We start from the raw sequence: 12,773 nt of genomic DNA, 5'->3' as shown, positions 1-12,773 counted from the left end.
AAATGATATTTGAGTGGAACTAGGTGACCAACTTCCATGAGAATCTTGAAAATTTTCTATTCCCAAAAAGTAATATAAAAGTATTCAAATCAAACTTTGACATCATATTTTTCTTGAATTCATTTATCAAACTCGAGGAATTTCTTGTAAACATCATGTCATTAACATATGTGCATACTATAAGAATTTCATCCATACTTTAGGCTTTCACATATAGAGTTGGTTCACTCACATTTTGTTGAAATGGTTGTAAAGGAAATATTTGTCAATTTAGCTATCCCATGCTCTAGAAGCATACTTAAGCCCGTACAAAGCTTTGTCCAAGTTGAGGACTTTATAATCCATCACTTTGATTTCAAATCCCAAGATTTGTTGTACTTCTGCGCTCGATAAATCGGCCGGTCCAACTTGGAACATGAACCCCTTTGATCACAAACTCAAATCCTAAGTGAATTCTCTTAACAATTTAGTTTGAGAGAGATGGATTCTCTTTTTGCTAAACCCTAAAACCCTTAATCATAAATCTATATTTAAGAGATAGGATAGAAGAACTCCATAACCTGAAACCTAGAGTTCTTTCACAATGTGAGAGAGAGATCAAACATGACAGAGATAAACTTTCTTAAGAGAAAGATAGAAAGATAAGGTATAGATATATTTTTTGGTAATCCATTTTTATAGGCTTTGAATAAGATTAGGGTTTTTTAGGGTTTTCTTTGGCTTGCATCTTCTTATGAGATGGAACATAGACCGTCGATCACGGATGACTTATGGGGTGAGAGATCTGAGTCATCCATTCCATAGATGGGCCATCAACATTATGGAAGATGCTTGAACTATTATCTCCCTTTCCTTAAACCATTTTTCCATCAATATATTTAAATAAAATAAATATAATATATTTTATAAAATTGCACAATCCATGTCACATATTTCATAAGGATATTTCAAATAATCTCAAGTAGATAAATACTACCAAATATAAATAAGATAAGATCCATATCAATTCAAATTGACCATATCTCTTTAAAACAAACTTGATACAAAATAGATAAAGTCATGGTCAATATATCCCTTCCAAAATTTGACTACATGCCATAAATCAAACTAACCTTATCTTAAAAGCAAACAAGAGAATCCAAAGAGGGTAGGGCATGCCACCCTTTTGTGGCACATGTGGGCCCCCACCCACATGCCACATGGTGGGCCCATGTGGAATATGGGCCCCTATGAAATTTTATAAAAAAATATTATTTTTAAAATTGAATAAAATAATTTAAAATATATATTTGAATTTTTATAACTTTGTAAAACAATAACTGTATTTTTATAAGTCCAAAAATCACAAATAAAATATTAAGAGATTCATAAAAATTCAAATAATAAAACTAAAATCATTTCAATAATAAAATGAACACAATTAAATTAATATGATGGGAAATGATCCATATGGTTTTAAGAATCAAATCTGTAATAACGGGGTACTCCACCTTCAAATGTGGACTACAGACTACACTAGCTTTATCGAACCGACCCAGTGTTTCCCTTGATCCACAGTCCAAGCAAGGGCTCCTTAACAGGTCACCAAAGTCAGGTCGATGAATCAAGGGGTCACAATCCCAATCTGTGGATTACAGGTCCTCCCCTAGATACGAATCAAGGTCGCCTAGATCTGATGCGACAATAGCTCATATGGTGCATGGGGGTATCTCTCGCACATGCATACGCTTCACTTTAAAAGGTGGATTTCTAGCTTTCTTGAACGATCTATCGATATGCAAACCTTGTGATGACACATGGATGAGGCTTTGGCCCCCATCACCATCACACACAAGGGTTACACAATCCCTCGGCTCACTCATCCGGGCATATTCTCCGACCTCATCAAGGGCTAACACATTAGAACCCTTCTCGGTTTGTTCTTTATGCCCTGGTGACATGGGTTTTTTCCAACCGATTGGCCTAGATCGTCAAGCACAGTCTAGTATCTACAAACATCGTTTGCTTAGTATGGTCCACGAGGGACTACACACCCACTGAGTTCATGTTCCACTATATCATTTCATTTTACAAGCACTCATAAGACTTTTAAAGGCCACATAAACCCAACATCTCCCACTTGACCTTTGAAGGCTTTATATTCTCCCTTTCTCACTTTCTCTCATTCCCACCTCTCTCTCCCAATTACAATATCTCTCTAGCATTTTTACTTATTCTCTCAATACATTAATTATGGCTTTCGCCTTTAATCCTTTCACAAAAGGATTTATAGAGACAACATATTTTTCTCTTTGTTACTCTGATCTCATCTAAAAAATGATCGTAGCTCATCTTTCACATTACATCGTAAATCATGGACCTGTTGTCACAAAAGACCATCACGTACTCTCATCGCATGGGGTCATATGTTCATGGGCTCAAAAGAGTTCTTCAAATAAGCTGCTCCCTTTTGTAGCCATACAATTAGCACCAAACATTTAGGTTCTACGGGTGAACAACATTATAGTCTGTTGTTCCATTTTACATGCCAAATACCAGCAGGTGCTCCCACTGAAATTTTTAGTTTATCTAGATCTCGATCTTTCTCAATCTCGCATCATTCCTCAGGTGATAAAAACATGGTTTTATATGCTTGGAGTTCTTATGGAATCGTGGCTCCTTTGCCATGCATATCGTCACCGTGCTGTCGCAGAAAATTCTTACTGCCTCACAACGCACGATGTGAAAGTCAAGTCAATTAAGAAATTTCTTAATCCATACGACCTCCTCGATCACCAAACAACACGCCACGTACTCTACCTTCATGGTGGATAATTTCGTTACATCCTGTTTCTTTGATTTCTAAAAAACTGCACCCCCTTCAAGCATGAACACATATCCATATGTAGACTTCGCATCATCTGGATATGTGAGATAGCTTGTACCTGTATATCTGAATATCCAAGCAGCTAAAAAACCCTATAGCAGCTTCCACTCAATTATTGCACATACAATATATACATTCTCAACATTCTTATGCATATACCATGAGGTAGCATATCAAGTCTCATGCAATATATAATTCAGTAGCCGTTGGTTTCACAATATGCAAAAACCTTAATGAACCACAAAGGTTCAACCACACTAGACATCTTGGTAGGAAATTCATACAAACCAAATTATCTAATCAACACAACATATGTCAAGGAAGCCTAATATGATGTCATTTCTACAACATTCCCTATGGTTTAAAGTCTTACGTAATCGAGAATTATAAATAACTAGAAACATGAATCAAGGGATATAGGTATTTAAAAAAAAAATAGTGCATGATAGTATTTCTCTCACTTTAATAAATACCTTCAAGACATAATGTGTTTCTTTTTAATAAAAATAAAATTGACTTGTATATATATATGTATTCATAAGCAATAGTTCTATAATAGTATGACACGTTAAAATGATTTTCATTTAATGGACCTTACAAGACTGTGTGGTTTTCTCAAAACCATATTCATAGACTTAGGCTTTTTTCAAATCATCCAATTTAATTTTAAAATACATGCTTAGCCTTCATAAATCATTTTGCCACATTCATCTTTAATTTCCTACCAAGTCAAGTTCATGGCCACAAAAACAAATCATATATACCATTTTATAATTTTATCCAAAATAAAGTATAACTAAATAATGTCTATTAAAGCCTTGATAAAATACTTCATTTTTGGCAATTATAGAGAATTTATCAAGAGATCATCATCACATGCAACACATCATATTATAGACATTATTGAGATGATGGTCGCCAAGACTGAGTTCCATCAGAACTCTCCCTTTGTGCTTACATATTTGAATGAGCCATACCCATCTCTCGTGTTTTAGCCTTAAGACTCAAAGCCCTTGATCAAATCACATATCCATGTGTATCACTACCTTAAGTAGTTCATACTCAAGCACAAGGAGGCACAAAAATACAAGGTATTCAAAACCAGTTCTTTCAAATTTGTCAATACTTATCACTTAATGTCCATACACTCCATACATATTAATAAAACAATTAGCCAAAATATAACCAAAGCATATTAAACAAAGTTATTGAATCTTCTTTCCCTATATGACCTTACCATGTAATGTGAGATAGATTTCATACCTCAAAATCATGTAGTGTGGTACCTGAGCTTCTTTATTCATCACTTTTACTTGTTTGACAAGCTTTTGTGATCTTGGAAGGGCACGCAACTGATAGAGAATATATTAGTCATTGGTTTCACATGTCACGAAGTGTCCATCTCTTCGGTACTTAAATTCTCCTATCTTACACCATGAAAAAAATATCTTCTTCATCCCACTATTTCAAATATCACAATTTCGATTCTCCCACTGATCTTTAGCGTTTCTATGCTACTACCAAGTCTCTTTATATATCCCTTCATTTCAAAGAAACCAAGATGCTTTTATAGGTATTGTATTTCTTCTTCTTTCTGCTATTTCCAGATCTAATACTCTTCACATAGAGTCTCTTATCTTGCTAACTCTACATTACATCTCTCTAAAGTTGTATTATAATAAACCATATTCATGGCACACTATAAAGCCTTTTAAAATGAGTATTAAATGTCTCTATAATTGGGAATTCAAGGATGTGCATTAACATGTCATATCTTTTAATTTACTGCAGCATAGAACATGAGCATTCCATGATAAAAATATGACATCTGTCAACTCATAAAAAGTTTATTTTCGAATCCTTCTGAGTATTGAAATATACTAAAAAATATAAAATAATGCTCAGTTCCATCCCTAAATTATACGATATAGTGAGTCTTCGTTCAGTGACATTTAGGTCACAATATAATTTTTTCAGTTGAAAATTAGGTTGAGCACCTCTTAATACATAACATTATAGTTTAAATCCCAAATAATACTTTTCTTTGGAGAAATAAATAAGTGACATTCACATCACAAAATAAATTATACTGCAAAATTTTAGGATAAACACAATCTAGTAAAATTGTCTTTTCTCTCTACCATCATGGAGTTTCCCTTTCAAACCAATTTTGTTTGAAATTAGATACATAATGATAGCATATATATTTCCACAAGCCTCATATGATTTTGTTAAGTAGGCCTGATAAATATAGATATTCATGTCTCAATAAAGAATATACCAAATTGTAGAAAATTTAAGAAGACCTCTCTTCAATCCAAAATTTGTATTCCTCTCTTCCCATTGATATTTCTCTTTCAAATAAATTTTATTAGAAAATAGACTCAGAATGAAAGTATAAAAATTTAATATGGACCATAAAACATTCTGTTGAGTATAGAAATAAAATTAAGACTTCCAAGTCCTGGAAATAGTTTTCGTTACAGAAAACAACACATGCGCACCCTTTAATGAATTGATCATATCTTTCAAACCACAAGGAATTTCTTGATGAAAATTTTTTTTCTTAAAAGTAGACTCAATTTTGTGAGTTATCACAAAATTTTAGCAAGAAATAAAATCATATGATTGGTGGGAAAAATCACGGAACTCAATAGATAATTCTTTGATTTTGTAGGGTCAGAACTGACACCCTTCATTGATGATTCCATAACTCTCAATTCCCTTAGGATCTCCCACTGAAATATTTCAAGTAGATCCTACTCTTAAAGACACAAAATATCACTAAGTATATAATAGAAAAATACATCATTATATTATTCATATCACTACTCCAAAATAGCCCAGAATACTCATTATGTAGAGTGCCTTTTCATTGTTGGAATATTTCAATAATTCTTAATCATGTGTGTATTTCTTGACCACAAAGGTCATTAATTTTCTTATATCTCATTCCCAGGCTTCATCTAAACTCAATAAAGAGAAAAGATAACTAATGGCATCAAGTATCAATAACTCTGATACCAATGAAAGAAAAACATACGTGATCTTTTACTGAGGAAGACATTTTTTTTTTTTTTTTTTTCTTCACCCCTTTCTTTTGGCAAAAGATTACTTACATGTGGTCTTCATTATAATAAGATAAATTTCAAAATAAAATCAACATAACAATAAAACCAAGATCTTAACAACTTGATGGCAAATAAATGGTGTAGTCTAGTTCCCAATAGGTGGCGCCCTTGGAATCTAAGCTAAGGTTTTTCGTCGGTAGCCGTTAAAGGGGGTCTTCAATTCCGACAAGTCGCCCCAGTAGTAAATGTTCTTCAATTGCTCAGTAGTCAACTCTTTCGCTTAGCAGTTGAATTAGCCAAAACGAATCCTATTTTAGCTATTACTTTCTCTATAACTATGTTATCATACACTTGAAACAATTATGCATTATGCTTGAGAATAAAAGATAAGATTGCAAGAAACAAAAGGAAGAGTGCCGGAGATTAACAGTCTAGCGGGATCAAAAGAAACAAAAGGAAGAGTCCGGTGGTGCGGGATCAACAGTCTAGCTTTAATCTCGAACTGGGAAAGTAAATTTCGACTAAACCACACCAATGGAACATGAACTCCTCTGATCACAAACTCAAACCATACGTGAATTCTCTTAGCAACCTAATTTGAGAGAGATAAATTCTCTTTTTTTAAAACCCTAAAACCCTTAACCATAAATCCATATTTGAGAGATAGGAGATAACAACTCTGTAACCTAAACCCTTAAGTTCTTTTACAACGTGGGAGAGAGAGATCAAACATGTGAGAGATAAACTTTCTTAAGAGAAAGAGATAGAAAGATAAGGTGTATATATTTTTTTGGTAGAGACAATCCCTTTTTATAAGCTTTGAATAAGATTAGGGTTTCTTAGGGTTTTCTTTGGCTTACCTCTTCTTGTGAGATTGACCAGCCATCCATTTAATAGATGGGTCATCAACATTATAGTAGGTGCTTGGACCATTATCCCTTTTTCCTTAAACCAGTTTCCCATCAATATATTTAAATAAAATAAATGTCATGCATTCTATAAAATTGCACGATCCATGTCACATATTTCATAAGGATATGTCAAATAATATCAAGTAGATAAATACTACCAAATATAAATAAGATAAAATCCATATCAATTCAAATTGACCATATCTCTTTAAAACAAACTTGCTACAAAATAGATAAAACCATGGTCAATATATCTCTTATAAGATTTAACCACATGCCACAAATCAAACTAACCTCATCTTAAAAGCAAACAAGAGAATCCAAAGAGGGTGGGGTGTGCCACCCTTTTGTGGCACATGTGGGCCCCCCACCCACGTGCCACATGGTGGGCCCATGTACACCATGTAAAAATAATTTAAAAATATTATTTTTAAAATTTTATAAAAAAATATTATTTTTAAAATTGAATAAAACAGTTTAAAATATATATTTGAATTTTATAACTTTGTAAAAACAATAACTGTATTTTTATAAGTCCAAAAATCACAAATAAAATATTGAGAGATTCATAAAAATTCAAATAATAAAACTAAAATCATTTCAATAATAAAATGAACACAATTAAATTAATATGATAGAAAAATGACCCATATGGTTTTAGGAATCCAATCTGTAATAACGGGGTACTCCACCTTCAACTGTGGACTACATACCACACTAACTTTATCGAACCGACCCAGTGTTTTCCATGACCCACAGTCTAAGCAAGGGCTCATTAGCAGGTTAGCAAAGTCAAGTCGATAAATCAAGGGGTCGCGATTCCAGTATGTGGATTACAGGTCCTTCCCTAGGGATGAGTCGATGTCACCTAGACCTGATGTGACCATAGCTCATATGGTGCATAAGGATATCTCTCGCACATGCATACGTTTCACCCTAAAAAGTGGATTTCTGGCTTTTTCGAACAATTTATCGATATGCATGCCGTGTGATGGCACATGGATGAGGTTTTGGCCCCCATCTCTGTAGGTCATCATCACACACAAATGTCACACAGTCCCTCGACTCTATCATCTGGGCATATTCTCCAACCTCATCAAGGGCTAACTCATTAAAACCCTTCTCGGTTTATTCTTTATGCCCAGGTAACATGGGTTTTTACCAACCGACTAGCTTAGATCGTCAAGAACAATCCAGTATCTGCAAACATCGTTTGCTTAGTATGGTCACTGAGTCATGTTCCATTATATCATTTCATTTTACAAGCACTCATAAGGCATTTAAAGGCCACATAAACCCAACACAGTTTTCCTTCTTTTTTGGATTATTTCTAAAATATGGCTGGGCAAAAGTAAATTTTTTAAAAATCAATTTTTTAAAAATCCATTTTTTTAACTACTTTTCAACTTCATTTGGATGTATTTTGTTTAAGAGAATGCTTTAAATATATTGGAAGACCTCCCATCCTTTTTTAGTAGACAAATGCTAAAACTATTTTGATGGTGCATTCCTAGAAACAGGTAAAAAAAGGTTGAGAAATACATGGGATTTGTGCATACCCTTTGGCAACCAACATGACTTTTTGCCTTTATAGAGATCCATTAGAATTGGATTTGGATTTTTAAATCCACTTTAGTCCAATAGCTCCTGCTGCCTGGTGGAGTTCACTAATTTCCATCTTTTGTTCAACTCATTTCCTCTTTCATAGCATCAACTCACTGCATCTTCAAAACAAGTAAATTCTAGGGCAACAAAATAGGCAAATTTACATGATTGAGAAATATGAGCAAGAATTCTTAATTCCTTGGAGATGACTCTGAAAATTCTATTTGAGATATAGATTGGATTTCCAGTGCACTTGGATCTTTTTCTTCCTCTTATACAACTCCAGGATATTTTTCTACACCACTTTCCCAATTTCAGGCATCATTCTCACTAAAGATAAAAAAACTCATTTTGTACTCTTAGAATCTAATTTTTACCTTTTTTTCAGGAGGAATATGAGCATAGGCCATAGAACCAAATGACTTTAAGATGACTTACTTTCAGTTTTCTTCCATACCAAGCTTCATATGGAGTTTTCCTTTTGACTGATTCTAGAGGAAATTGGATTAGTCTATAAACCAGTATAATCTTTAGAAGTCTTTTTTCCTTGAACATGCACCTCGTAGCCTAAAAAATTATCCGACTCTTATTCTATACGACTCCATTTTGTCTTGGAGTAAAGCTACATGTAAGTTCTCTATAAAATTCTGTATTTTTGTAAAGCATAGAAAATTCCTTTGATGTGAATTCACCTCCTTGGTCAGTTAAGTAATATTTTGAGAGACGATTCTCAACTTGGGTTTTGAATTGTTGAAAAAACTGGAAGAGCTTCAAATTTTCCTTGAGGAAGCAAACCTGTCATTCTTAGCCATCAACAACTATGAAAAAGAATCGACTTCCACATAAGAACTCATATATGTCCATACATAAGCATCAAGGGCTCATTTGCCCTCCAAGACTTACCCACTTGAAATGGGATTGATGTTGCTTTCCTTACACACATGATTCATATATCTTATTTACCATTATGCACCATAGGTTCATTATATTTCTATGCAATAAATCTAAAACACCAAAATTCAAGTGACACCATAAACAAAATTCATCATATGACTCAACAATAAATGCATTGAAAGTTAGCTCTGAATATTTAAGATGATTTAATTGCAGTCATCTTCACACAATGTAACTCTTAGAATGTTCCTGTTATATATATCATGCATCTATTATCATAAAAAAATGAATAATGCCGTCTTTTCTGCAAGTGCCCTATGCTTATCAGATTTTGGGCTAAACCTTGCACATACATAACTCCATGAGTGAATTTTTTACGGATCTTGGTGTTGACGGTAACAATTCCCTTGCCTCGTACTTGAACTTGATTATCATCTCTAGTGTTGATCAAGATCTTATAGATTCATTGATTAACCTAACAACATTTTATCACTCGTCATATGATTACTACAACCACTATCGGGATACCAAAAATGTTTTTGGCAAGGTTAACATTGTCATTAAGACATTAAAAAGACGATTTTTCTTCATTAACTTATTCATCATTATACCTCATGAAAGTTTGCCCGGTCTGTAGATTTGTACCAACAATCTTTTTCAACATAACACATCTTCTTACAATTAGAGCATCAAGGTAAATTAGAATCCTTATTTTTGTACGAAATTTTTTTTTTAAACCTTGTAATTTACAAGCTCTACGGTTCAGATTCAATTTCTAGAAACACCAGAGGTATATGTGAGCTATTTTAGTTTTGATTTTCTTTTCCGTAAATCCTTTTCACTTAAATTTTAGGGAGCAATGCGCTTATCCTTGGTGCACCACAAAAAAGAAAAATATAAATTTTTTAAAGAATAACGACCAAAATACCCTTGCGCTTTTCGATTAATGTCCCTCATCCAATGGTTCAGTTTGGGCCTTCTTCTAGTATGTTTGTTGGTGTTGTGTATACTCTATTCTTGCATAAGCATATTGTCCACTTTCTCCCTTAGGTAAAAAAGCTACTTAGAAAGATTTTTTTCAATTTTAAATTTTCGATTCCACTTGAGAATTTATAGATGATTATTTTTTAAAAAAAATCGATCATGTTGCCAAAATTAAATGTTCTATATTCAATTTTAGAATGCTACTTTTTTCAATAAACTTTACCCACGATTCATTTTTGATGATCAACAGGGGGAATGGACGGCCCTGCTGAACATATTCATCTGCAACTATGGAGGGAAATCACTTTAGGGACATAGAATGTTCAGCTTTTCTAGTCCTTTCAACGACCACAACAACTCAATTCCAATAATCTCAACAATACGTCGATTTCTATTTCTATTTTATTTTATTTTTATTTTTAGTCCGGTCACTTGGTCGAGGAGTATACTTCTTGAAATTTTGGGTTCCTAAAAGTACCACTAGGCTGGGTTTTTCTCAAATTAGCTAATGGAAAATGTGCTCCCGGCGGCAAGGAATCTTCGTATGTGTGTGTGTGTGCGCACGCATTCGCATCTGAGTGTGCTAATATTTTTTGGGTCAGGCATATTGGGCTTAGCATGGCAAGTCTAAGTCCTGCAAAACATGATTGAAGCCAACTTTATCCACCCAATCTGGCCACTCAAGCCTCAGCAAGGTTTAGAAAATGTGAATGTGATGGAATGGAACATAGTTCCTTCATTCTCATTTTTGTATTGGTAATGAAGATCAAAACAAAAAGGAGCATATGCTTGACCTTGTACAAGAAGATAACAATTAGTTCTAATCGTCTCATGTGAAATCCATCAGCACATTAATGCATTCAAGTTAATATTAAAAAGAAAAAGAGATGTCATAAAGTTCAAAAAAAATTCTTTTTCAATTACGTATGTGGTAAATAGCCCACCCCACATACTGTTCAGACTGCTAAAAGTAAATGTAATCTCCTTAACCCAAAGTTAACGGATTATTGTGTAATTAGTGCGGATTTAGTTGTGGATTTAGTCAGAAACATAAGAAATGGTAAAAAAAAAAAAAAAACACATTGAATGAAGAGAAATCTAAGGTGAACCAATAGACTTTAAAAGGGTATAACATTTTCTTCTTTTTTTAAAGTAGCGTTCTTTCCAAAATTACACTCCAATCATTATTTTTGTCACCGATAATATTGACCATTTAAGTCGTTACCTTCTTTAAATTAAGAAAAAAAGTTCATATAAGAGTGAGGTCTTAAACAATCAAATTAAGGGACACCTCAAAAATTCATTAGAAAAGGTTGTTTTGATACTAAAAAATGGACATGAGAAAAAATGGATTTTAAATCTTGAAAATAATGCATAATGTAATGGATTTTTTAGCATGTCAATTTGCAATATTTTCAAGTGTTCATTGATATGCTCAATCTACACTATTTTTTAAGCTTTAAATTTTATAATTAAATTTGAAAATAAATGTTCAGGCCCATTACAAAGATTTATGACACTAAAACATCTTTTAACATTATTTGAAAGTGTGCCTTACTTTGATTGTTTAGAGCCTCAGCCTTACAGAAACCACACCCCAAAATTAATTTGTTATTAAAATGGAAACAGAGATAAAGAACATTAAGACGTTGACGTTACATAACGGCTGCACGAAAAACAAAAGAGAACCAAATAACTGCCCCTTACACCTGGTTACAATTATATAACGTGATAATGAGTGGTTTTCTCATTATAACGGCCAACTAATTTCAATGCAACAGCAATCTTAGTGGTAGCTTCAAAAATTATAAGGTTTGAAGCTTCAAAAATAATGAAGATCGAACAGGGATGTGAAAACTTGAAGGTTAAAAAATGTGCATTATTTTCAAAATTTAAAATCTATTTCTTTGTCCTATCCATATATCTTGTGATCAATTTGAAGATATTAGGCATCAAACCAACCTCTTTTAATAGATGTGCACTATTTTCAAAACTTAAATCTATTTTTTTTTGTCCTATTATTGTGATCATATTAGGCGTCAAAGCAGCCTCTTCTCTATATAATTTTTTTCCATAAAAAACAGGCTTACTGGGTTTCCTTGCAGTTGTTAAGGAACTGCAAATCCATCCACCATCTTTTGCAAATTCATGCGAAGCTCCTTATCAATGGAGTCCTCTCTTTCACTACAAACAATCTCCTCTTGGACATTGCCAGGGCCCTCTCTAACATGAACTATGCCCAAACTGTCTTCACCCACATTCCCAACCCAAACACATTCTCATACAACACAATGATAAGAGGCCTTTCTCACTCCAATCTCTCACTTCAAGCCATCGCTCTCTACACCCAAATGCTAGCCCATGGCATTTCTCCAGACAATTACACCTACCCATTTCTTCTCAAGGCATGTACCGCCCTCTGATCATCCGGCCACGGTGGTG

Source organism: Amborella trichopoda, chromosome 2, assembly GCF_054954075.1.
Source record: "Amborella trichopoda isolate Santa Cruz 75 chromosome 2, AtrichopodaSantaCruz75HAP2 v2.0, whole genome shotgun sequence".
Lineage (NCBI taxonomy): Eukaryota > Viridiplantae > Streptophyta > Magnoliopsida > Amborellales > Amborellaceae > Amborella > Amborella trichopoda.
The sequence above is the reverse complement of the archived record's forward strand: the minus strand, read 5'-3'. Positions refer to the sequence as shown.